General features: G+C 39.2%; 1 long non-coding RNA gene across 3 annotated transcripts in view; it reads right to left on the bottom strand.

The window, feature by feature from the left end:
* Positions 1-24,844, bottom strand: part of LOC109118253 — a 32,468-nt gene extending 7,624 nt beyond the window's left edge. For all 3 annotated transcript variants that reach the window (XR_002025558.1, XR_004517159.1, XR_004517160.1), the window contains exon 1: positions 24,745-24,844. This is a non-coding gene — a long non-coding RNA (uncharacterized LOC109118253). The remainder of the gene's footprint in view (positions 1-24,744) is intronic.
* Between the last annotated feature and the right edge of the window lie 219 nt (positions 24,845-25,063).

The raw sequence follows: 25,063 nt of genomic DNA, 5'->3' as shown, positions 1-25,063 counted from the left end.
AAAGGGACACAATGACCTGAAAGGTTTACAACAACAGTTAATATATGGGGTGGATTTTCTCTACAGCAATTTGAAAACCAGCTTCACCAGTTATCACTTACAATGAAAAAGAAGTCTGTGGTAGAATCACTACTCTGTGGCTGTAGCCTCAGACAGCATCTCATGCACAGTGCACTTTCCACGTTAAGGGACTTGGTCACTTGGTGGCAGCATGCAGCAGTTAGCTCTGCATAACTTAAGTAAAAAGGAGAGTTGGGCCTAATGAGGAATGTGTGTGTCTGTTCCAAGTTGTAATATTACATCCTATGACTTGGCCACCAATCAATTAAGGCTTCTTTTGCTGTATTCAGATAGAAATCACAAATCAGCAAAGTGCAGCTCTGCTAATGGCCCTCATCCCACTGGTCCACACCACTTAATGCCAGTTGCCTTGGTAGACACTACCAGTCACTGTTCTCTACCACCACTGGCCACTGATATTTGATGCTAGACTCGTACCTGGTGCCATTGATCAAATACTAGTTACTGTTCTTTGTTACTGATCTCCAGCTGCTTCTGGATCTCTTTAGGACTAACAGTTCCTATTGTTTATAACTCATTCTTTTAAAACAACCACTCTGAAAAAGAAAGAGGGAGAGAGAGAGAGAGAGTGAGCAAGCAAGCAACCACTCTGTCCACAGTACTCAAGAATTCTGAGATTTACAGAACTTTCCAAACCCATACTAAGGGAGAAGTAAATCACCAGCAGGTTTACAGGACTACCTAAGCTAGGTTTTATCTGAACAGAATCTGCGCTGCAACATAGGGGTATCAAGTGGCATAAAAGAGCCCTCCTAAACTAACCAGAGAAAGTGTAAGGGAAATATTGTTTATACAGCAGCTGCAGGCCTGTGATTGGTTCAAATATAGGCCTGCTGATTGTTCCAAATTTAGGTCTGTGATTGTTCCAAATTGGTCTAAACTCAAACCTTCCAATCAGAGCCTACTGATTGGTCTCATATCAATTCTACTGCTTGGTTCAAATTCAAACAGGGCAGCCATGTTGGGGAACATGGGCTTCCGGGACAGCCTTGGCTGTCATAGCAAGAGCTGGGTGAAATATTGGGAAGCAGCTGATTGTAACAGCCATTACTTTTCTGCAAAAAAAAAAAAAAAAAAAAAAAAATGCAGTGCCGCAATTGGGGGATCTTCAGAAGGACTCTTTGCATCAACCATGTCTTACTGGGGTGTCTTAGTCACTTCCTCCATAGCTGGGTCAAAGTACCCAACACTCAGGAGTTAGTGCAGGAAAGGTTTATTTTGGCTGACACGTTGTAGAGGTTTCAGTCCCTAGCCAGCTGGCTGAAAGGCAGGGAGAGGCATTGCAGAGGAGGGTTGCTCATGGAATAGCAGCAGGAAAACAGAGAGAGAGAGAGAGAGAGAGAGAGAGAGAGAGAGTGTGTGTGTGTGTGTGTGTGTGTGTGAAGAGAGAGAGAGAGAGTGTGTGTGTGTGTGTGTGTGTGTGTGAAGGGAGGAGTTGGGAAGAGATAAAACTCTCCAGGCTACACCCCCAGTGACCCATTTCTTCTGATTAGGACGCCACCTGCTCAACAGCAAGCCAGCTATAAGCTCCTGAGTGAACTCTAACCCTTGATGATTATCACGCCTCCATGGTCAAATCACCTCTCAAAAGCCTCATTCCCCTCTAAGTGCATGAGGCTTCTGGAGGACATCTAGATACAAACCAAACCATAACATGGAATTTGGAGAGATTAGGGTGTAAATGAGCCCAGCTCTCTCCCTGATCTCTGCCCTGTTAGGGAGGCTTCCTTGTGGCTTCTCCAGAGGGGCGGCAGCGCATGGACCAGCTAGAGTCCAAGTGAGGCTGCACAGCTGAGAGCTGATCTGCTCCTCTTGTCAGAGCTGCCAGAGGGCAGCCGTAAAGCAGCTTCAGGGGTGATGAGGGGATGCTGAGGCAACAGCAAGTGTCTCTGTCCCTCCTCTGGGATAGAGGCAGAATGAAGGAATGTGAGAAAGGGAAGCATTGAGGAGAGGCAATAGCTGTCAGCCAAACTCTAGCCCCTGCTGCCATCACAGGGTAAGAAAAGCAGGGTGTCACTGGGGGAAAAGGGGGAGCAATGGATGTTTTCCCTCTGCCTCACCTTTGGTTCCCATGAAGATTAACTCTTCAATTCTCCCAACCTTCTTTCCCTCCACCTACTCTCACCAAATATTAGAGAATATCATTTTCCCTCAATTACTTCCATTATGAAAATGATATTTATTCTTACAGAACAATATACCTCCATTGATCAGTTATACAGGCCCTGAGGGAGTAAGCCCACCTGTCTCACCCACAAGCACATCTCACCCTCCTGGCCTGGTGTGATTCTCACCCAAGCTGAAGGAAGGCACGACCACCAAAGGCAGGTGACCTGCTTAGAAAGGATTCCTGCTGCTGGCTTTGCACATCAGCTGCACCAAGATGGCTTTCCAGCTGACCTTATGTTCCCCTTCATGGCAAATCCCTGACCTCCAGGCACAGGCCAGACTTCTCATTTTCCAGCCCCTCAGCTCCACTGACACTTATTGCTCCAAGAACACTCCAGCACCATATCAATCCTGCTCGGATGCCTACATGTTCTGTTTTCCCACTGTTAGGAGGCACGGATTCTTGGTGCTTGCAATGCTGTCCTTGCAACTTGTGCCCTGGCTCCCTGACCTTCCTTACCTACTCACAGGCATCAGTCATCAGTGTTCTGAGCACTCTCCTCTCTGCTTTCCTCTGCTCTCTGCTTGAGATCTGCCAGCAACCTATGGGAATATGATTCTCTCTTTATCTTGCTTGATTTCACATCTCACAAGCTATCATCCCACTTTCCTGCTCCCTTTTGAAGAAAAAGTCCTCAAAAGTTGTCACTATAAGCACTATCTCTAATTTTCCTCTAGTTCTCTCTTGAGAACTCCAGGCCATGGGCAATTTAAGTCTCTATGTTGTCTGACCTGTCAGAAACATTGACAGAAGAGTATTTCCATTTTTTGTTCCCCTGGTTTCTCCAGCTGTATCTGGAAGATTGAAGTATTAACCCAGGAACTAAACCAAGGACAGCACCAATGACAAAAAGAGAAGTGAGAAGACATTTAAGCAAGACACAAACACAGACTTCCACCCCACCAAAGGTAAACTGTGGAGGAAATGAGGTGGAAAAGTCTGACAGTCAACCATCTGGACACGCTGAACAGATAGCACAGAAAGTTTAAAAAAAAAAAAAAAACAGATACATGAGGCTCTAGAAAAATCCAAAACAGAAATAATTTCCCAGATAACCACAGAAATGGTGAGAAGAATGAAAGACATGGTTAGAGAAACAGAAACAGATAAAAAAAAAATAGATGAGTTCAGGACCATGATGGAAACCATGAATGCCTAGCACAGGAAAGAAATGGAAACCATGAATGCTCAACATAAGAAAGAAATAGAATCCATGAAACAGATTGAAACAGATATCCAGGAAATTAAAAACTCTATAGAAAGCATTCATAGCAGGATGAATGAATGTGAAGATAGAATTTCAGCTATAGAAGATAAGATTGTGGTCAGTGACCAGGAAAAGAGAGATCTTTTAAAAACAGTAAGGGACCATGAGAAATCAATCCAACAATACTTAGATGATACAAAGAAGAATACTATAAGACTGATAGGAATCCATGAAGTAACAGGAGAAAATACAAACGACATAAAAGAATTAAAACAGAATTCAGGACAGAAAACTTCCCAAACAGAGGGGAAGGATTTGACATACAAATAAGTGAGGCTTATAGGACTCCAACTAGCCATGATAAAAAAAAAACTACACCTCAACATATAATAATCAAGATCCAGGAAACCCAACAGAAGAACAAAATACTACAAGCAGTTAGAAAAAAGAAACAAATCACATACAAAGGAAAGCCCATCGGAATCACAACACTTTTCAACACAAACTCTCAAGTCAAGGAAATCCTGGAGTGAGGTATTTCAGATCCTAAAAGAAAACAACCTCCAACATAGACTGATGTATCCTGCAAAACTATCTTTCAAACTTCATGGGGAAATAAGATAATTTCACGACAAAAAACACCTGAGAAATTTCATGAACACCAAACTAGCATTCCGAACATTTCTAAACAATATCCTGGGAAAAAATGAAGGGTACAACTCCATGAGAGCCAACAGAGCAAATATACCAAAAGGCAAGAAATCAAAGGGGTTGGAGGACCAAAAACAGAAAGATAACATAACAAAGAAAAGCCAATACATTAAAGTTATAACCATCAATGTCAATGACCGCAATTCACCAATCAAAAGAAAGAAGCTGGCGGCATCAATTAAGAAGCAAAATCCAACAATATGCTGTATTAAGAAACCCACTTAATCCACAAAGAAATTCATAGACTGAGAGTAAAAGGAGGGAAAACAGTTCTCCATGCAAAAAAGCAGGGGTAGCTATCTTATTTGCAGACAGAATAGATTTCAAACCAAAACTAACTAAGAGAGATGAAGAAGGCTACTACGACCTTGTAAAGGAAACAATAAAAGAGGAATAAATGGCAATCATAAATATATATGCACTAAATACTAATGCCCCCAACTATACAAAATAGATATTAGTGGATATGAAAAACAAAATAAGCATTAGTACAATTGTAGTGGAGGACCTTGATACCCCACTGACACAAATAGACAGATGATCTAGACTAAAAATCAACAATGAAATAAGAGAATTGAACCAAGTCTTAGAACAAATGGATTTAGCAGATATCTACAGAGTATTCCACCCCACAAAATCAGAATATACATTCTTTTCAGCTACACACATGTCATTCTCCAAAATAGACCACATGCTAGCTCATAGAACAAACTTATGAAATGAAAATGAATTGAAGCTATCTCCCGTATATTATCAGACCATAGTGCAATTATGGAGATCCATAGCCTAAGAAACTTCAAGAACTTCACAAACACATGGAAATTAAATAACACCCTGCTGAACAACCACTGGATCACAGAGGAAATTAAAGAAGAAATTAGACAGTTTCTACAATCAAATGATAAGGCCATTACAACATACAGGAATCTATGAGACACAATGAAAGCTGTTCTATGAGGGAAATTCATAGCAGTAAATGCCCATACTAGGAAAACAGAGAAAGCTCAAATAAACAACCTAATGGTTAACCTTAAGCTCCTAGAAAAAGAAGAGCAAGCCAAACCAAAAGCTCATACAAGTGAGGAAACTATAAAGATCAGAGCAGAAATTAATGCAATAGAGGCTAAGAGAATGATACAAAAGCAATGAATTAAAGAGTTGGTTTTTTGAAAGAATGAATAAAATTGATAAACCCTTAGCCAATCTTTTCAAACAAAAGGAAAGAAAAGGCTCAAATTCATGCAATTAGGAATGAAAAAGGCAAAGTTACAACAGATCCACGAGAAATCCAGAGGACCATCAATACTTACTTTGAAAAACTATATTCCGATAAAATGGGAAATGCAGAATAAATGGACAGATTCCTAGACACATATGAACTTCCAAAGTTGAACAAAGATAGAAAAAGGCTAAACACTCCAATTACATTCAGTGAAATTGAAAATGTAATTAAAACATTACCAACAAAGAAAAGCACAGGTCCTGATGGATTCACTGCTGAATTCATTTAGAGAAGAACTATCACCACTACTCTTTAAACTCTTCAATGAAATTGAAAGGAAAGCAATACTTCCAAATTCATTCCTAGTATTACTTTGATTCTAAACCAGGGAAAGACCCAACCTAAAGAGAGAACTACAGGCCAATCTACCTAATGAACATAGGGGCAGAAATCCTCAATAAGATACTGGCAAGCAGAATACAGAAGATCATCACCATGAACAAGTTGGATTTATCCCAGGGATGCAAGGATGGTTCAACATATATAAATCAATAAATGTAATACACTATATTACCAGAATTAAGGAGAAAACCATATGATCATCTCAATAGAAGCAGAAAAAGCATTTTACAAAATTCAGCATGCATTCATGATAAAATCCCTACAGAAAATTGGAATAGATGGTCTTTATCTCAACCTGATAAAGGCTATCTATGAAAAACCAACAGCCAATATGATTCTAAATGGTCAAAAACTAAAAACTTTCACACTAAAATCAGGAACAAGACAGGGATGTCTACTGTCACCACTCCTGTTCAATACAGTTCTAGAAACATTAGCCACAGCAATTACGCAAGAGAAAGAAATAAAAGGAAAGGAAAAGAAGATGTTAAACTAATTTGTTACTTTTTGCTGATGACATGGTACTCTACATAGAAGGTCCAAAAAACTCTGCCAAAAGACTGCTAGACTTAATTGACAGATTCAGTAGAGTAGCAGGATACAAAGTTAGCACTTAAAAATCAATAACCTTCTTGTACACAAATAACAGACTCACTGAGATAGAAATTAGGGAAATAATTCCTTTCACAATAACATCCAAAAAATGAAATATCTAGGAATCAGTCTAGCAAAGGAGACAAAAGACAGCTACACTGAACATTACAGAACTCTAAAAAAAGAGATAGAAAAGGATATAAAAAGATGGAAAGACATCCCTTGCTCCTGGGTAGGAAGAATCAACATAGTGAAAATGGACACACTTCCAAAACTTCTATACAGATTCAATGAAATCCCTATTGAAATCCCAACAGTATATTTCACAGAACTTGAGAAAACAATCCAACAATTCATTTGGAAACAGAACAGACCTAGAATAGCAAAAAACATTCTAGACAACAGAGACATAGCAGAGGGTATAACAATTCCCAACTTAAAACTATACTACAAAGTCACTGTGATAAAAACAGCATGGTACTGGCAAAGAAACAGACCCAAGGATCAATGGAATAGATTAGAAGATGCAGAAACATCAGACATACTCAGCTACCACATCCTTGACAAAGGAGCCAACCATCCTCACTGGAGGAAAGATAGCCTCTTTCATAAATGGTGTTGGAAAAACTGGCTTTCAACTTGCCAAAGATTAAAACTAGATCCCTATCTTTCACTGTGCACTAAACTAAAATCCAAATGGATTAAAGATCTAAATATCAAAACAGAAACACAAAGCTAAACTTACTGGAAAGTAAATTAGGTAGAACTCTGGAAGACACTGTCATAGGAAAAGACTTTATGAAGAAATCCTCAGTAGCACAAGAACTTGCACAAAGAATAAACAACTGGATCTCATTGTATTAAAAAGTTTTTGCAGTGCAAGAGAAATCACCAATAGAGTTAAGAGACAACCTACAGTATGGGAAAAAAAATTTACCAGTTACACCTCAGACAAAGGACTACTATCTAGAATATATAAAGAACTAACAAAAAAATATCAGAACCCCCAAGTACAAAGACCAGATTCAAAAATGGGCATCTGAAATGAACAGACATTTCTCAGACAAAGAAATAAAAGCAGCAAATAAACATATGAAAAAATGTTCAGCATCACTGGTCATTTAAGAGATGCAGAAGAAAACAACATTGAGATTCCACCTTACCGCATAAAGAATGGCCACTATCAAGAAATCAACCAATAACAAATGCTGGCAGGACTGCAGGGAGAAAGGAACCCTTCTCCATTGTTGGTGGGAGTTCAGACTGGTGTGAACACTGTGAAAATCAATATGGAGCTACCTCAAAAAACTAGGATTAGAGTTTCCATTTGACCCAGCTATCCCTCTGCTGGGTATCTTTCCAAAAGAATTAAAAATATCATACCATAGTGATATATATGCACCCATGTTTATAGCAGCACAGTTCATAATAGCTAAAACTTGGAAACAACCCAAATGCCCATCAACTGGAGACTGGATGAAGATGTGGTTTTTCTATAAAATGTAGTACTATTCAGCCATGGAGAATAAGAAACTAGAGACATTAATAGCTAAACGGATGCACATTGAGGCGATACTCTTAAGTGAAATAAATAAGACACACTTGAATAGATACCGAATAATTTCTCTGGTGTGAAAAACTAAAAGTGTAAATAAGGTTCAAATGGTATAATTGGGAGTGTGAAATAGGAAGAAAGTGGCTAAAGGGGAAGTGAGAAGGGGAGAGGAAAGGAAATAAGGGAAAAGGAAAATGTGAAAAAATGAAAAAAAGGAAACAAAGTCTTTGTAAATAGGGAAGGGGGAAGTGGGTGAAGGGAGGGCGGGGGTATGGGGAAAAAATAAGAACCAAAACATATCATGCAAAGGTACAAGATCCCAGTGATGAATGTAACTGTATTGTTTGCTTTAAAGGTACCAATAAACTTAATGGGGAAAAAAGCAATTAGAAAAGTGGTTAAATATAGTATGGTTCATCTATACAATGAAATGTGATGTAAACATTAATAATGTGATGGTAGAATGCCATGTACTAAACAGAAAGATATTCAAGATATTTTGTGGAAAAGTGAATAAAAGACTCTTCTTATCTAATAGAAATGCCTTTTATTTTCACCACACCTGGCTATGTGCAACTTGTATTAAAAGACTCTTCTACGGCAGGTATAGCAGCACATACCTGTCATCCCAGCATTCTGGGAGGCTGAGACAGGAGGATCACAAGTTCAGCCCTAGCCTGGGCAATGTAGTGATTTAGTGAGACCCTATCTCAAAATAAAAATTAAAAGGGGCATGTAACACAATGCAAAGTTTCTGTGTTCCATCCCTAGTACTCTAATGTGTGTGTGTGTGTGTGTGTGTGTGTGTGTGTGTGTGTGTGTATACAGACTCTCTCTGGAAAGTTATACAAGAAACTGACAAATTGTTTTGGGGAATAAGGCATGAGGTTCAGGTAAAGAATGAGGAGCTTATTTTTCACTTATACCCCTGGATGCTACAAAATTTGTTAGCATGAGTATATACATGTGTGTGTGTGTGTGTGTGTGTGTGTGTGTGTGTGTATTTCCTGGTGCTTTAAAGTTAGATTGTTTACATTTTACATATAAAGCTTCATCTGGAATTTATTGGTGTAAACGGTAAAATAAGAATACATTCTTTCATGTGACCGGCAGTTGTCCCAGTACTGATATTAGCTAGTCCATTCTTTTTTCCATTGATCCAAATGCTACCTTCATCATGTACTATTTTTCTAGTGCTTGCTTACTTGTTTTCCTTATTTATTTCTGAGGTACTGGGAATCACCATAAAACTCAGAGCCTTGGGCCAGGGATTTAGTTCAGTGGCTCCAAGCCTGACTCACAAGCACACTGTCCTAAGTTTGATCCCCCAGTACCAAAAACAAAACCAAATAAACCAACAAACTCAGAGCCTAAAACATACTAAGCACACGCTCCACCACTGAGCTACACTCCCGGCCCTACTATTTTAATTATTATCCCATGTCTTAATCCCTTTCCTTGTCACTAGGACAAAATACCCAACACTCACAATTTAGAAGAGAGATTTACTTCAGTTCACAGTTTGTAGAGGTTCCAGTTCCTACTCCACTAGCTCCAAGGTAGGGTGGAAGGGCTAGGTGGAGTAAAGCTGCTAGCCTCATGGCATCCAGGAAGCAGAAGACCAGGCAGGAGTGGGGAGGGAGATAAACCCTCCAGACCACTCCTGCATGACCTGCCTCTTCCCACCAGACTCCACCTCCAGCTGTAAAGCCCTATAATCCCATCACCTTCCTAAAGCCCAGCCTCTAAGCATATGAGATTTTGAGGGAACATCTAGATATAAACCATAACACCCCAAAAGGGCTTTTAAAACTTGAAGAAATTACCAGCTCAAAAAACATTTCCCTTGTGTTTGTGCTACAAAGTTATGAAAAATAATTGACCCAAGCCTATCTACATATGAATGTACCCAGCAATTATGTTTTAATTTATCTTAATAAAAGATATATACACTGCTAACGGTAAAGACATCCAAGCATAAATATTGCCCTTTTCTTTAAAGATAAAATAAAATAAAACAAAGGAGAGCCTGTATTTCTTTTGTAGCTGGATTATTAATCCTGAAAAACTGTGCTTATTGCCCGCCTACATGCTCTTAGTTCTCTGCAGGTGAGTAATTGTGTGTTTTACAAGCACTCTCCTGGATTTATATAGTCATTCTGCAGGAAACTGCTGCCAAAAGCAGCATGCGGCTAAGATCGTGCATCTCCACTTAAATGCGGCTGCCTGACACTTCCCAGCTGGAAGGTGGGCTACATGTAAGTGTTGAAAGGACTTGGAAATTTTCAGGGTTTACTGGGTTCTGAGTGCTTGTCTGCTCAGCATTATAATTCTTTTCCTCTCCAGATAGGAGAGGCCTGTGTGAGGCTGCACTGCAGAGAAACACTTTACACATTCTGTGCAATTAATCTGCAGCTACAGTGTCATAGGAAAAAGAGAGCACCCATAGTGGGTAAGAAAACAACTGCCAGCTTCCACTTCTGGTAGTGTTACACACTTTATTCCCTGGATATCTCTCACTCCATGGGCAACTAAAAGTTCTACATGAAATTATTTAAAGGTATGATGTTTAGGTTTAAGTGTGTGATAAAACACAAAATTTAGAATTTTAAGTGCAATACTAAAATATGATAAATATCAGACATAGATCGAGTTGTGAGAGACCAAGATGAAGAAAGTGTTCGGCACAGGTGACCAAGAGCACAATCAACCCATTTCTTATGGAAAGAATTCCTTGTGACAGCCGCATGCACTGGCACAAGAGAGGACAGACCAACTGATCAGAAAGCCCAGGAAGACACACACACACACACACACACACACACACACACACACACACACACACACAGAGTCAGCTGTATTTTAATAAAGGTCCTAAGACAACTCATTGGGCAAAGAGTAACATTTTCAGCAATGTTAACATTTTCAGCAATTTTTGGTGTATGAATAGCCATACACCAAAAAGACAGGAGAGAGTAAACCCCAACCCATGTCTCACACCATCTATAAAATTATTTTTAAATGGATTAAAGACTTAAATACAAGAGTTAAAATGATAAAACTTTAAAAGACAATTGCTCCAGTCATCTATCGCTGAGCAATAGTACTACTCCCAACGTGGTGGCCTAATACAGCACACATTTATTCTCTCACAGTTTCCACAGGGCAGGAGCCTGGCCATAGGTTGATGGGTCCTCTGCATAGGGCCTCACAGGCCGCAGTCAGGGTTTCAGCCAGACTAAAGACCGCAAGCTATTGCTCTCATCTCCTTGAAGGCACCCACAGTTCTTCTCCACACAATTGCGCAGATGATCCCTTACCTTCCTGAAAGTGAAAGAAGAAGACTCTAGCAATGTGGGTGCTAATGTCTTGTGCAACAAAATCATGTAATCACTCCTAATCACGTATGTCCCATCTAGTTTGCTGTATTCTGTTGCTTGGAAGCAAGCCAGTTCCTAACCCATACTCACATCCAAAAGCAACAGTAAAATAATTGAAAAAGCATAGCCAGCCCATCCTATTTGTGGTTCTGCAGCTGTAGTTTCAACCTGCTTCAAAAACATGCAGGAGAAAACTTTTCTTTGGACTGAGCATGCAGACTTTGTTCTTGTTTTTACTCTTTAAAAGTACAGTCTAATGCCTACTTGCATTGCACTTACATTGTAGTAGGTATTCTAAGTAAACTAGAGATTATTTCAAGTATATAGGAGGATGTGTATGGATTGTATGTAAAATTCCTGGGTTTTTGTTTCTGCCAGAGTCCTATAACCAAGATACTCTATATGTCAAGGGAAAGCTGCAGGTAAATAGCTTTTCTGTATTGATATAGAAAAAAATGTACATGATTATGAAAATTTTTCACTTTTTCATTGTTTGCAAAAAATAGCTCTATGTGAATTTTTCATGTATATTGTCTTGCCTGGTAGTTTCTTTCCACTGATGCTTTATTTCCCTCCTTGCTGTAGGTTGCTGGAGGATAAGAAGCATCTTATTCTGACTGTCCTGGGGCACTCAGCCATAACATCTCACATGTGCTCAGGACTCAGAAAATATTTAGCTGGCATGAGCTTGGCACAGGAAAGTTCACGGGTTTGTGGGATCAGTGAAGTTTCATTCATGCCTCAACTCTTCTATTCAGTACTTCTAAACTATAGCAGGTTCTACCTCCTAGCCTCGATTTTCATATAGAAATACATAGTTTTGTGATTGAATGAACTAATTTGTATGAACTGTCTGCTTCACTAAATGATAGCAATGACTGTTTTTTAATAGATGACAGCTAGTAATAAGATATTGAGAATGAGTAAGTCTGACATTAAACAGAAAATTAAAACAGCTTTTTGTGATGGGTATTTCTTTGCATGCATTCAAACATTAGGATTCATTTTTGACTGCAGCTTACCTGTATAAGGATGGCCTCAACCATACATGCACTGTTTGCCAACCACCTTCTTCAAACCATCTTTTATTTGAATGTACTTCCCCAAATGAATCTGATGAATTACTGAATCAAGTGCACCAAGACACATCTTCTGAGTGTAACAACATTTCTGCCACAAGAGGGCACAAAGTGACTGTATATACTGTGTTTAAAAAGAAAACAATCCTGAAGATTGTTACAGGATACACTGATTCAATGATTGTTTTATTTGACTCATTTTCTATATACTTAAATAAATTGTATTGTTTAAGGCAGGAATAATTAAAAGCAGGAAATTTCTACAATTTCCTTCTGGAAAGTTTTTCTTCCCCTCAGGCTATAACAAGTTAATTTAGCCATCATTATTTCTGTTTCAACTGCTATGATTCATCTGTTTTCTGAGAATCATTTCCTGTAGGGCATGTAGAGGCCTTCTAACATCAAATTACTCTACATTCCTAGTTCTTGCTGTGTTTCCTGCAGGTCACTGAGTTCATGAGTTTTACTATAGCCTTGCAAATTAGCAGAAAAAATTTACTAGCCCATAAATATTTTATCAACTTAATCTTGTCCTGGGGTCAGATTGGTAATGAAATGCTGAAAGCACTATTATTCATAACTTACTCAGCTATAAAACTAATGATTGTTATGCAACTGCTCTCTAAATTTTGTTCCTGTCCCAGAGAAGAGTGTGCACATGTAATGCCAGGCTTACTGGGCATAACTGTGCCAGATAAACCTATTGTTCAGTGTCATGTGCAGCCTGTGGCTTGCGTGGCCAGAGTGAGAGGCACACAGTCTGGTTTCATCAATAAGCAGAAGCTACCCTCTGCTGTTGGCCTAGTGTCTGTGTCCCCTCAAATTTCAAATGCTAAATCCTAACCCTCAAGGTGACAGTATTAGGGACATGGGGCCTTTAGCAGGTGATTAGGTCAGAGGCTGAATCCCTCTAAAAGAGGACCCAGGGGCCCTTTTCCCTTTCTGCCACCTGAGGTTACAGGGAGACAGTGGCCATCTGTGAAGAAGTGGGCCTAACAGATGCTGAGTCTCTCGGCACCTTGATCTTGGACTTCTTGGCCTGCAGGACCATGAGAAATAAATTGCTGTTGTTTATAAACCACCCAGCCTATGGCATTTTGTTTGGCTGCCCTAAGACACTCTCCATTGAGAAATCCTGTTCAAGAGTGTTCTTGGTCAAAGGTGCCTGTACCCCACTCCTTGTCCTCTCTGTCCCTCCACACCCCCCACACATCCCCCAGAAACCCAGGGGGAGATGAAGAGAATTTGGCACTAAGGTTTTACTAAGGTTTCTGATCTCTCTGGACTAAAACAGATGATTATATGTGAATGAAAATGGCACTTTTGTGGTGTGCCCCAGCTGCCCAAGTAACAGGCCATCTGTCTCCTTTTGCAAGTCACATGCATTTCTTTGTGGTCACTACATTCATTTCAACTTAGACTTCAAGCTCCACACCAGGCTTACTGTGGCTAATGCCCTTAGCCCTATATCTTAGGAATGTCTGGCTATGGGTCAGCATTCTTCTTCACACCAGTTATAGTTCTGCTCATCAGCTCTTCTCCACCACTGGAATCGGGGGCAAATGAACCACACACAGAAGTGCCCTCCTGCAAGCAAGAGGCAAGGGAGGACAAAAGCAAAAAAGAGGCAGATTTTCTTCTGTACCATCAGGATTTCTTCCCTTTAAAGGAACTGTGAGGGGCTGCAGATTTAGCTCAGTGGCCCTGCATCTGCCTCGCAAGTAGGTGCAAGGACCTAAGTTCAATCCTTGGTACAAAATGGGGTTGGGGAGCCTGAACAGTCTGTCGTTGAGCAGTGGCTCCTGATAGGAAGGGAGTTAGGAAGATTGGTGGTGACCTCTGGAGACATGGTAGCAGTAGAGTGGGCTGGCTGAACCCAGGATCCCTGATGGTTTCAGGCCTGGACTACCAAGAAAAATATACCTGAGGATACTAACAAGCTAAACTTCAAGACAGATTTCAGGACCAATCTTTGCCACCAATTATACTGCAAGAGGCTAATGGATGCTATGTGAAAACTCCAATCAGCTTCTTTGCTACAGGATTCTTGGGGTCTATAATAGGCTAAAACTTTTATCTCCCAAAGGGAGTATCATTTTATTACAAATCTGTTTTTTAAGTAATGCCATAGAAACCTACTGTTTTGAATTATTTTGAACTGTTTTTCTAATTGCCTAATTTGGATCCGTTATTTTAAAAACATAATGTGTTGCTCTCTTATTAAATAAGAGCAAAATTTCATAAACTCAGAATTCTGGGAAGAGGTGAACAGCAGAGAAAAAGCCTCTTCAAGATTTGGTATCCAGACACTGGAATACAGCAAACTGAGAAAGAGAGAAAGGAGAGCAGCAAGGATCTGAAGCAAGAATAGAAACCTAGAGGGAGAGTGAAGAGAGAGATCTCAACACAGAAGAAGGAGGTGGCAAGTGGCTCCTTTCCCTGAACCCTGACTACTGTGTGGGAGGGGCGACTCAAGCCTGCAGATGCCCACATTAACTACTGTTGACCTCAGAAGCCTCCATGGAGAAACAAACCAGTGGTACAGAGAGGACATAGTGGAGTGCAGTGATTGGTGAGTTGTTTGGGTTCAGACATCCCTAGGAGAGGGCGAAGGGCTGGTAGCCATCTTGGAGAGCCCAACTGATTTAGGAATTCAGAGCAGCTGTGGCTGACTCCTTCCAGTGTCAGGGTGAAGCAGATCCAAATCCAAATCCAGCAGGATGTCAAGGAGCTGAGTTCAACTGGCAAGAGCCACATGGAGTGTACAACATTGAACAAATTGGGTTCCAGGCCTCATAGCCAGAAATTAGACTGAAATCCAATGGAACTAAAGGTACAAACTTGCTAGGATTATCCGCTACCCTGACATAAATCTGTGGCTGGCTTGCAGGGATTAATCAGCACTGATTTTGGTTCTGTCTGCCCACTTTGTATACCAGTGACAGCAGAGACACACCCTGAAGTGGACTTTTTTTTTCATTTTTTTTTTCTAAGTTTTGTTTTTTTCTTAAATGCTTATTCTTATTCTTATATGAGTATGAACATTGTTTCTAGTTTTCTTGTTGTTCTGTCCTTTTCCGGTTTTTATTTGTTCTTTCTCTTTCCCTCCTGACTTCTTCACCAGTTTCCCAAATTTCACATAATCTTCCTTTGTCCTCCAGCCTTTCTTCTAATCTCTTCCTCTTTTTCAATTTCTCTATTTTCCCCTCCCTAACCTTTTTAAAATTTTTTCCCTGGAGGGGAAAATTGCCATATTGAGGGCATATTTACTATAAACAATTTTCTGATTTGTTTTAGATTTTGTTATATAATCACAAATCTAGTTCATATGGTTGAAGATGGCAAAGTAATAGTTACCACAGTTTGTCATTTTCTAGGCTGTACTTGATGCTATTGTTGTTTCTGATTATACTGTTTTACCCAAGGTGACATAATTGTTCTAATCATTTACTCTTCCTGGTATGCCAAGATTGAGATTACCTAAGGGTCATAAACAATACTGTGCACTAGTGCCAAAGAGCCAGGGGCTAAATCAAATAGGCAGCAACTTCTCAACCCTAATAAACTGAAGAGGTAGGATCTTCTCAAAACCCAAAAGCTAGCTACACCCAGAAGATATCTCTGAGAAGTAGCAATAAAGCTACCTGCCATAAGCAGTTTATAAACATCAACCCAGGAATTAAACTTAAAAAAAAAAGAAAATAAAATTAGAAGACACTTAAGTAAGATGCAAACCCAGACTTTCAGCCCACCAAAGGCAAACCCAGGGAGCAATGAGGTGGAACAATTTGAAAGCCATCCACCTGAAATCTCTGAACTAGTAACAGCAGAAGCAACAAAGCAGAAGAATGAGGCATTAGAGAAACATCAAAGAAGAAATAATCTCTCAGATAACACCAGAGGTGGTGACCATAATGAAAGACATGGTTAGTGACTCTACAGCAGACATAGAGGAGCTTAGGGAAATGATGGAAACCATGAATCCCCAACATAATAAATGGAATCCATGAAACAGATTCAAACAGATATCCAGGAGATTAAAATTCCATTGAAAGCATACATAGCAGAATAAACCAATGTGAGGGCAGACTATCAGATATAGCAGACAAGATTGTGGTTAGCAGTAATGAAAAGAAAGATTTCTTAAAAATAGCAAGGAACCACAAAAAATCAACCCAACATTGGTTGATTCAAAAGTAACATAAGATTGATTAGAATCAATAAAAAAGCAGGAGATAGTGCAAACATTTAAAAAAAACTGTTCCCAAAACTAATGGCAGAAAATTTCCCAGGTATGGCAAAAGAATTTGACATCCAGATAAGTGAAGCATATAGAACTCCAATTAACTATGATCAAAAATTCTACACCAAGGCATATAATAGTCAAGATTTCAGAAATGCAACACAAGAACAGAATATTAAAAGCTATTAGAGAAAAGAAACAAGTCATCTCTAAAGGAAAGCCCATGAGAGTCACAGAAGACTTCTCAACACAAACCCTCAAGTCAAAATAGCTTTGAGTGAAGTATTTGAAGCCCTAAAAACCCTCCAATCCAGGTTGATATATCTCACAAAACTATCTTTAAAAACGGATGGAGAAATAAGATACTTACATGACAAAGAACACCTGAAAAAATTAATGGCCACCAAACCAGCACTGCAAAATGTTCTGAAGGACATTCTATAAAGAGATAACTAGGACTACAACTCCATAAGCCACAATAAAATGAATACACCTGGAAAAGGAAATGATTAAACAGAGGGGAGAAATAAAGCTTTTGTAAATAAAGAGGGGAGAAAGGGCTGAGGGAAGGGGAAAGGAATGAGAAAAAAAGAAGCAAGACATATTATGTACAAGTACAAATTCCCCTACATGAATGTTATCATTATATATCTAAAATGTACCAATAAAATAATTTACGCACGCACACACACACACACACACACACACACACACACACATACACGTGCACACACAAAGGGAGCAAAACAGGAAAATAACAAGATAAGGATAAGTCAATACATATCAATTATAACCATCAATGTCAATGGTTTCAATTCACCATTGAAAAGAAACAGACTGGCAGAAAGGATCAAGAAGCAAGATCCAATAATATGCTGCCTACAAGAAACACATTTAATTCAAAAAGAAATTAGAAAAAAAAAAGAGAAATTCATAAACAGAAAGACAAAGGATGAAAAACAATATTCCATGTGACAAGCACCTGGAAAAAGCAGGGGTAGCTATTTTATTTGCAGACAAAGTGGATGTCAAGCCAAGACTGATTAAGAAAGACAAAGAAGGTCACTACATCCTTGTAAAGGGAACAATCTAAGAAGATGTGTTAAAAATCATAAACTATATGCACCAAATACTAGCACACCCAACTATATGAAACAAATATTAACACATGAAAAATCAAATAAGCACTAATACTATTGTAATGGGGGACATCAATGCCCCACTGTCACAAATAGATCAACTAGACAAAAAAACAACAAAGAAATAACAGAACTGAACCAAACTTTTGAACAAATAGACTTAGTAGATATCTATAGAGTGTTTCACCACAAAATATCAAAATACACATTCTTCTCAGTTGCACAAGGTACATTCTGCAAAATAGGCCACACTAGCTCATAGAATATGCTTAAGTAAATATAAAGAAATTGAAATTATCCAATGCATTTTATCAGATCATAGTGCAAGGAAATTGGAAATCAATGGCAAAAGAAACTACAAAAACATCATAAATACATGTAAATTAAATAACATCCTCCTGAACAAACAATAGGTCATATATGAAATTTAAAAATTAGACAGTTTCTACAATTAAATGACAGTGCTAATACAACATACTGGAACTTATGGGACACAATAAAAGCAGTCCTACAGGGGAAATTTGTAGCAGTGAACTCTTATATCAGAAAAATAGAGCTAGCTCAAACAAACAACTTAATATTGAGCCTAAAGCTTCTAGAAAAAAAAGAGAAAATCAGATGCAAAGCTCATATGAGGGAGGAAATTATAATGATATGAACAGAAATTAATGCAATGGAGACAAAGTATCAATGAATCGAGTAGTTGTTTGTTTGAAAGATTAAATAAAATTGACAAAGCCTTAGCCAACCTTATGGAAAGAAAGAAAAAAAGAAAAAGAAAGGGATTCAAATCCATCCAATTTAGGGGAAAAAGGGTTAAATCACAAAAGATTCTGCAGAAATCCAGAAGATCAATACCTACTTCAAGAACCAGTATTCTAATAAGATGGAAAGCACAGAAGAAGTGGGCAGATTCCTGGATACATATGAATTACCAAAGCTGACTCAAGAATATATGAAGATTCCAAGTCCTAACATCAATCAGTGAAATTTAAGATGTAGTTAAAAATTTACCAACAAAGAAAAGTCCAGGTCCTGATGAATTCACTGCTGAATTCTGCAAGAAATTTAGAGAAGACCTAATGCCACTACTTCTCAAACTCTTTAATCAAATTGAAAGGGAAGCCATAGTCCCAAATTCATTCCTGGCAGCAAACATTACTTTAATTCCAAAGCCAGAGAAGGACCCAACCAAAAAAGTGAAATACAGGCCAATCTCCCTAATGAACATAGATACAAAAATCCTCAGTAAGATAATAGCAAATAGAATGCAGCAAATTGTCAAGATTCTGCACCATGAGCAACTAAGATTCATCCCAGAGATGTAGCAATGGTTCAACATATAAAAATCAACAAATGTAATATAGTAACAGAGCTAAGGACAAAAAACATATGGTCAAGCCCAGGGATTTAGCTCAATAGCACTATGCATGCCTTGCAAGCTCAAGTCCTGATTTCAATCCCTGATACCAAAAACAAAAAATCATCTCCATGGATACAGAAAAAGCATTTGACAAAGTCCAATACCTATTGATGACAAAAAAAAAAACCTACAGAAAATTGGAATAGATGGTCTTTATCTCAATGTGATAAAACCCACGTATAACAAACCAACAGCCGACATCATACTACATGGAGAAAAACTGAAAGCCTTCACTCTAAAATCAGGAACAAGACAAGGATGTCCAGTAGCAGCATTCTTATTTAATGCAGTTCTAGAAACACTAGCCAGAGTAATTAGACAAGAGAAAGAAATAAAAGGAATAAGGATAGGAAAGGAAGAAATTAAATTATCATTATTTTCAGATGACATGATACTTTACATAGAAAACCCCAAAAATTCTACTGAAACACTTCTAGATTTAATAACTAGATTCAGTAGTGTACATGAATACAAAGTCAAAACTCAAAAAGTCAATACCCTTTCTGAAAACAAATAACAAATTCACTAAGAGGAAAGAACACCTTTCACAATAGCTCCCCCAAAAAGAAAAAAGATACTACCTAGGAATCAATCTAACAAAGCAAATAAAAGACCTTTGCATTGAAAACTCTAGTACTCTGGGGCCAGGGATTTAGCTCAGTGGTTCTACCACCTGCCTCACAAGTACACGTTCTGGAGTTCAATCCCCTGCACCCTGCCAACAATCTATAGTACTCTAGAAAAGGAGATTGAAGAAGATAACAGAAAGTGGAAAGATATACCCCGTTCTTGGGTAGGAAAAACAAATATAGTGAAAATGGCCATACTCCCCAAATTGTTATACAGATTTAATACAATCTAAATCAAAATAGCAATAGCATGTCTCACAGAATTTTTTTTAAAATCCTAAAATTCATTTGGAACCAGAAGAGACCTAGCATAGAAAAAACAATTCTGGGCAACAAAGGCAAGGTGGGGGGCATCACAATCCCTGACTTCAAGTTATACTACAAAGCTAAAGTTATAAAAGCAGTATGCTACTGGGGGAAAAAAGAAAGAAAGAAGAAAAAAAAAAAAGACCTGAGGATCAGTGGAACAGATTAGAAGATGTAGGAACGACTTCAAACATACTCAACCACCTTTGTCTTGACAAAGGGGCCAAACACCTTCACTGGAAGAAAGACAGCCTCCTTAATAAATGGTGCTGGGAAAACTGGCTTTCCACATGCCAAAGATTAAAACTAGACCCATATCTTTCACCATGCACTAAACTAAAATCCAAAGGGATCAAAGATCTAAATATTAAAACAGAAATAATAAATTTGCTGGGAGACAGAATAGGTAGAACTCTTGAGGACATTGATGTAGGCAAAGACTTTATGAGCAAATCCTAAATGCACAAGAAATATCACAAAGAATCAACAAGTAGGATCTCATCTTACTAAAAAGCTTTTGTAGCCGGGCTTGGTGGAGCATACCTGTAATCCCTGCACTTAGGAGGCTGAGGCAGGAGGATTGCTGTGAGTTCAAGACCAGCCTGGGCTGCATAGTGAGTTCTAGGTCAGTCTCAACTACACAGTGAGACCCTCCCTCAAAAAAAAAGCTTTTGCACAGGAAACTACCAATAGAATGAAGAGACAGCCCACAAAGTGGGAATTAACTTTTTCCAGCTGTTCCTCAGACAAAGGATTAATATCTAAGACATATGAAGAACTCAAAAGAGTCAGACCTCCAAAATTTAAAGACCCAGTCCAAAAATGGGTATCTGAAATAAATAGACACTTCTTTGATGAAGAACTAGAAACAGCAAATAAACACATGAAAAAATTTCAACATCACTAATTATTTGAGAGATGAAAATTAAAACAATGCTGAGATTCCATCTCACTCCAGAAAGAATGGCTGCTATCAAGAAATCAACCCATAACAAATGCGGGTGGGGCTGTGGGGAAAAAAGAATCCTCCACTGTTGGAGGGAGAGCAGACTGGTATAACCACTGTGGAAATCAGTGTGGAGATTCCTCAAAAAACTAAAACTAGAGGTTTCATTTGACCGGGGTTTTCTCCTTCTTGGTGTCTTCTGGAAAGAATTAAAGGCATCATACCACAGTGATACCATGTTTATAGTGGCACAGTTTGTAATAGCTAAGTCTTGGAAACAGCCCAAATGCCCATCCACCATCAAGTGGATAAAGACGATATGGGTTGTTTTTTTGTTTTTTTTTTTAATATGATGGAGTACTATTTTTCCAGAAAGAAGGTTAAGATTGAGTCATTTCTAGGCAAATGGATGCACCTTGAGACCATACTAGTAAGTGAAATAAATCAGACCTATGTTTAAATACTACATTGTTTCTCTGCTGTGAAAAACTAAGAGTGTAAATAAGAAAATTGGGAAATGGGGAGAAAGTGTTCAAATGAGAATGGAAACCAGGGAGGAGGGAGGAGGGAAGGAAGGAAGGGACAGGAAAAAAAAGAGAATAGGAGAAAAAAATGGAAACAAAGCTTTGGTAAATAAGGAGGGCAAAGGGGATTGAAGGCAAGGGAGGTGAACGGGAAAAAGAAGCAAGATATGTCACATACAAGAACAAATTCCCTATGTTGAATGTTATCCATATGGATATCTAAAATTACCCATAAAAAAGAGCAAAATTTGTTTAATTCTGTGTGACAAAAGAGTTAGAGTGAGAAGTGCCCCCGAAGGGTTATTAGGAGACTAGTGGTGTCACTGGTGTTACAAATACGCCAAATTATCATCACTATATTATTGTCACTTGGTGTTAGGAACACCTCGGGTTCTGAGGGAGGGCACGCACGCTGCCTGTCATCTGGGTGTATCTTTATTAGCAAGCTTGTGGGGCTTCTCTGGGGTCTCCTTGTAAGGATTATTAAATTCTCTGCCTCCCCCCCCCGCCCCAGTACGGGGAATCGAACTCAGGTCCTTAAGCTTGCAAGGCAGGCGGCGGAACCGCAGAGCTAAATCCCCGGCCCAAGGATTATTAAATTCTCAAAGCTGGTTTGAGTCTGCCAGGCAGAAAGTAAGATGAACAAGTACATGAAGGGGCTTACGGTTCATTAGACAGGATGTTAACATCTGGTATCTCAAGAAGCTGCTCTGGGTGAGAGCCGCGGCCTAAGCTAATTCCCACACTCTCCTGCAGGTCTAACACGTTAACCACACTAGGGCTGGAGGTCTGGCTCCGTGGTACAGTGCTAGCCCAGAATGCACCAGGTCCAGGGTTCGGACTCCACAGCCACACACATACACAAAAAGTACACCAACAAATTGTTGGTCTGAAGGAAGCTAACTTTACTAAAAGGAGATAGGTTGTGGCAAATAAAATCCAAGGGAAACCTGAAATAACCAGTAGCTCGGTGTTGTCACCACCGTGCGTGCAATAAAAGCTGCCAGGGCAACATACGATGCAAAGGGGCCAGAGAACGCTTCTGATGGTTTGTTGTGGTTTTTTGTTGTTTTGGGGGGGTTTTGTTTGTTTGTTTGTTTGTTTTTTTACTGGCTAGGGAATGGTTTTCACTCACCTATGAGACTTCTGGAGGCCCTGCTGAACTTGCTACAGACTACAGTGTTTTTCTAGTATGTACCGTGTAGTTTCCACATGCTTCTCTGACTAACGCATTAGTCACAGGTTATGAGCCACTGGAGGAAGAGTCCTCATCTCTGGACCGTGAGGGTAACAGCAGTACCCTCAGAGCACCTCCCAGAATGTAGAAATTGGCAAGAATTACTTTCTGAATTTTTTTTTTTTTTAGCGGTGGCAAAGTTTATTCAACAAAGCAAAAATGAGAAGTGGGAGAGAAACTGGCTCTGCAGAGCAAGCTTTGACAGAGTAAATAGAAAATGGGGATGAAAGCAATGATAAAATTACATGCAAAAGTACGAGAAAGAAAGAAAGAATACCTGACTCTGCTCACGCATGCTACCCAAAAACCAATACTTTTGCACCTTAAAAAACTTCCTCTCTAGGGTCTTGTGTGATTCCCTATTTTGACTTGGCCTGAAAGGTTATTTGCAGAGTTCTGACCTAGAACCAGACTTGGCCATCTATTCTGAAAGACCAAGGTCTAACTTTAAGACCAAAGCACAGAAACTGAAAAAAAAAAACAAGAAAAAGAAAAAATAAAAACATTAGTCCTCTCCAGAAACAAGGGACAGGGAGGGGCAGCATATACCAGCATGCACAGCCTCATGGGCAGAGGACTTAAATGGCTCAAGAAAAAAATGTGTCATTCTAAATTGAGAAGAAAACAGCCGATGTCTAACACTCAAATTAAAAAACACTGTGTAGACAACTAGCAGCAGATTTTTTTGGTTTTGCTTTTTAGAGCAAAAGTCAATAAAAGAAAAGACATATTCTTTCAAATGTGGCTTTTGTTCATAGCCTAGATTTTCTATCACTAATCTCCAACCCAGAAGCAAGCTCTACTTCAGATAGTTTAAGAAGAATTTTTGAAGGATAGAAGGAATGACAGATTTCCACGGAACACCACAGGTCCGCATGGAAGCTGACCTAGACACGTGCTGTTTCAAGGGAAACGCCCATGGGTCTGTGGTGACTTTAGGGTTAAAAGACTGAAATCAGTGCTTTCCAATTTCAAATCGCCAAGCGGGCATGAAAGGACAAAACATTAACATGCAAAAGTAGGAAACGAGATGCAGCTCTTAGAAATATTGTTAATTTCAGCCCCATAACTACAACAACCTTCATAAGGAGTAACAGTGCATTCACTGCCCGTGTACAAAAGCCACCTGATAGGGCTGAGAGGACTCTAATGAGCACCCATTTCATAAATAAGGAAATGATAGGGGAATTTCAAAGGGGATATTCAGATGAAAAATGACTAGCTAAGTCCTATAATTATGTAGCCCGGGGAATAAATTAGCAGTGAGGCCAGGCCCCTTTTATAAACAGAGGCTCAGAGATGAGCCCTTATTTGCCTCTCTCAGTGACTCTGTTAATGCTTCTTTTTTTCTCTCTCTCTGCCCTGAATATCAGCTTGAGTCCCTTATGAGAAATCTTAGTTGTTTTGGGTAACAGCTCTTCACCTCTCTCTGTTTTATTAGATAGACATACAGAGCTTTGAGATGTTCTCTGATCTTTCCCTATATCATTGTTTTATTTTAAAGTTCTGAAAATTTCAAAGATACACGTGGGCCTCTCTTCCTGTTTATGCATATCCTGCTGTTGTGCCTGTGTGCCCTGAACAGTATGTGTTCATGATGTGCATCCCCACTATGATAGGAGAGCCAGTCCTCTGAAGGGCCCCCCTACTACAACTCTGTAAGATCCTGTATGCTGTGTAGTTTCTAATGCAGATAGACTACACAAGCACATGCTTGCACGCGCTTGCGCACACACACACACACACACACAAAACCATCTCTCCAAAGAATAATAAATAAACAAACAAACAAGGGCAGTGAGCTGAACTCCAGGTATGAAGCCATAGTGCAGAACAATATCCACCGCTGAGTCTGTGTCTATTGCAAGGTGCAAAAGCCAAAGGTAAGTCTCCTACCTTAAGGCCTGTCCTTGGGAGAGGTCTAATCAAGCCCTCTGCATTCTGGACAAAACAAGTGAAAACCTCTTCTGGAGTAAATATCTTCAACCTGGGCCCTGAGAACTCCCACAGTTCAAGCAAAGCAAGTTCAGAGTCAAAGGTTAACGAGCAGCAAAAGAATAACTCACCATTATGAAAGAGAAAGAAGAATACATTTATACTTCTAGGGACTTTGACACCAGAATTATCAGATGCAAAATGTAAAATATATGAAATATTTAAAGAAATCAAAGATGGAGGCATAATTGTGTAGAAGTATCAAGAGACTATAAAATAG

This window comes from Fukomys damarensis, unplaced genomic scaffold, assembly GCF_012274545.1.
Source record: "Fukomys damarensis isolate Sample0158 unplaced genomic scaffold, DMR_v1.0_HiC HiC_scaffold_14, whole genome shotgun sequence".
Lineage (NCBI taxonomy): Eukaryota > Metazoa > Chordata > Mammalia > Rodentia > Bathyergidae > Fukomys > Fukomys damarensis.
The sequence above is the reverse complement of the archived record's forward strand: the minus strand, read 5'-3'. Positions and strand labels throughout refer to the sequence as shown.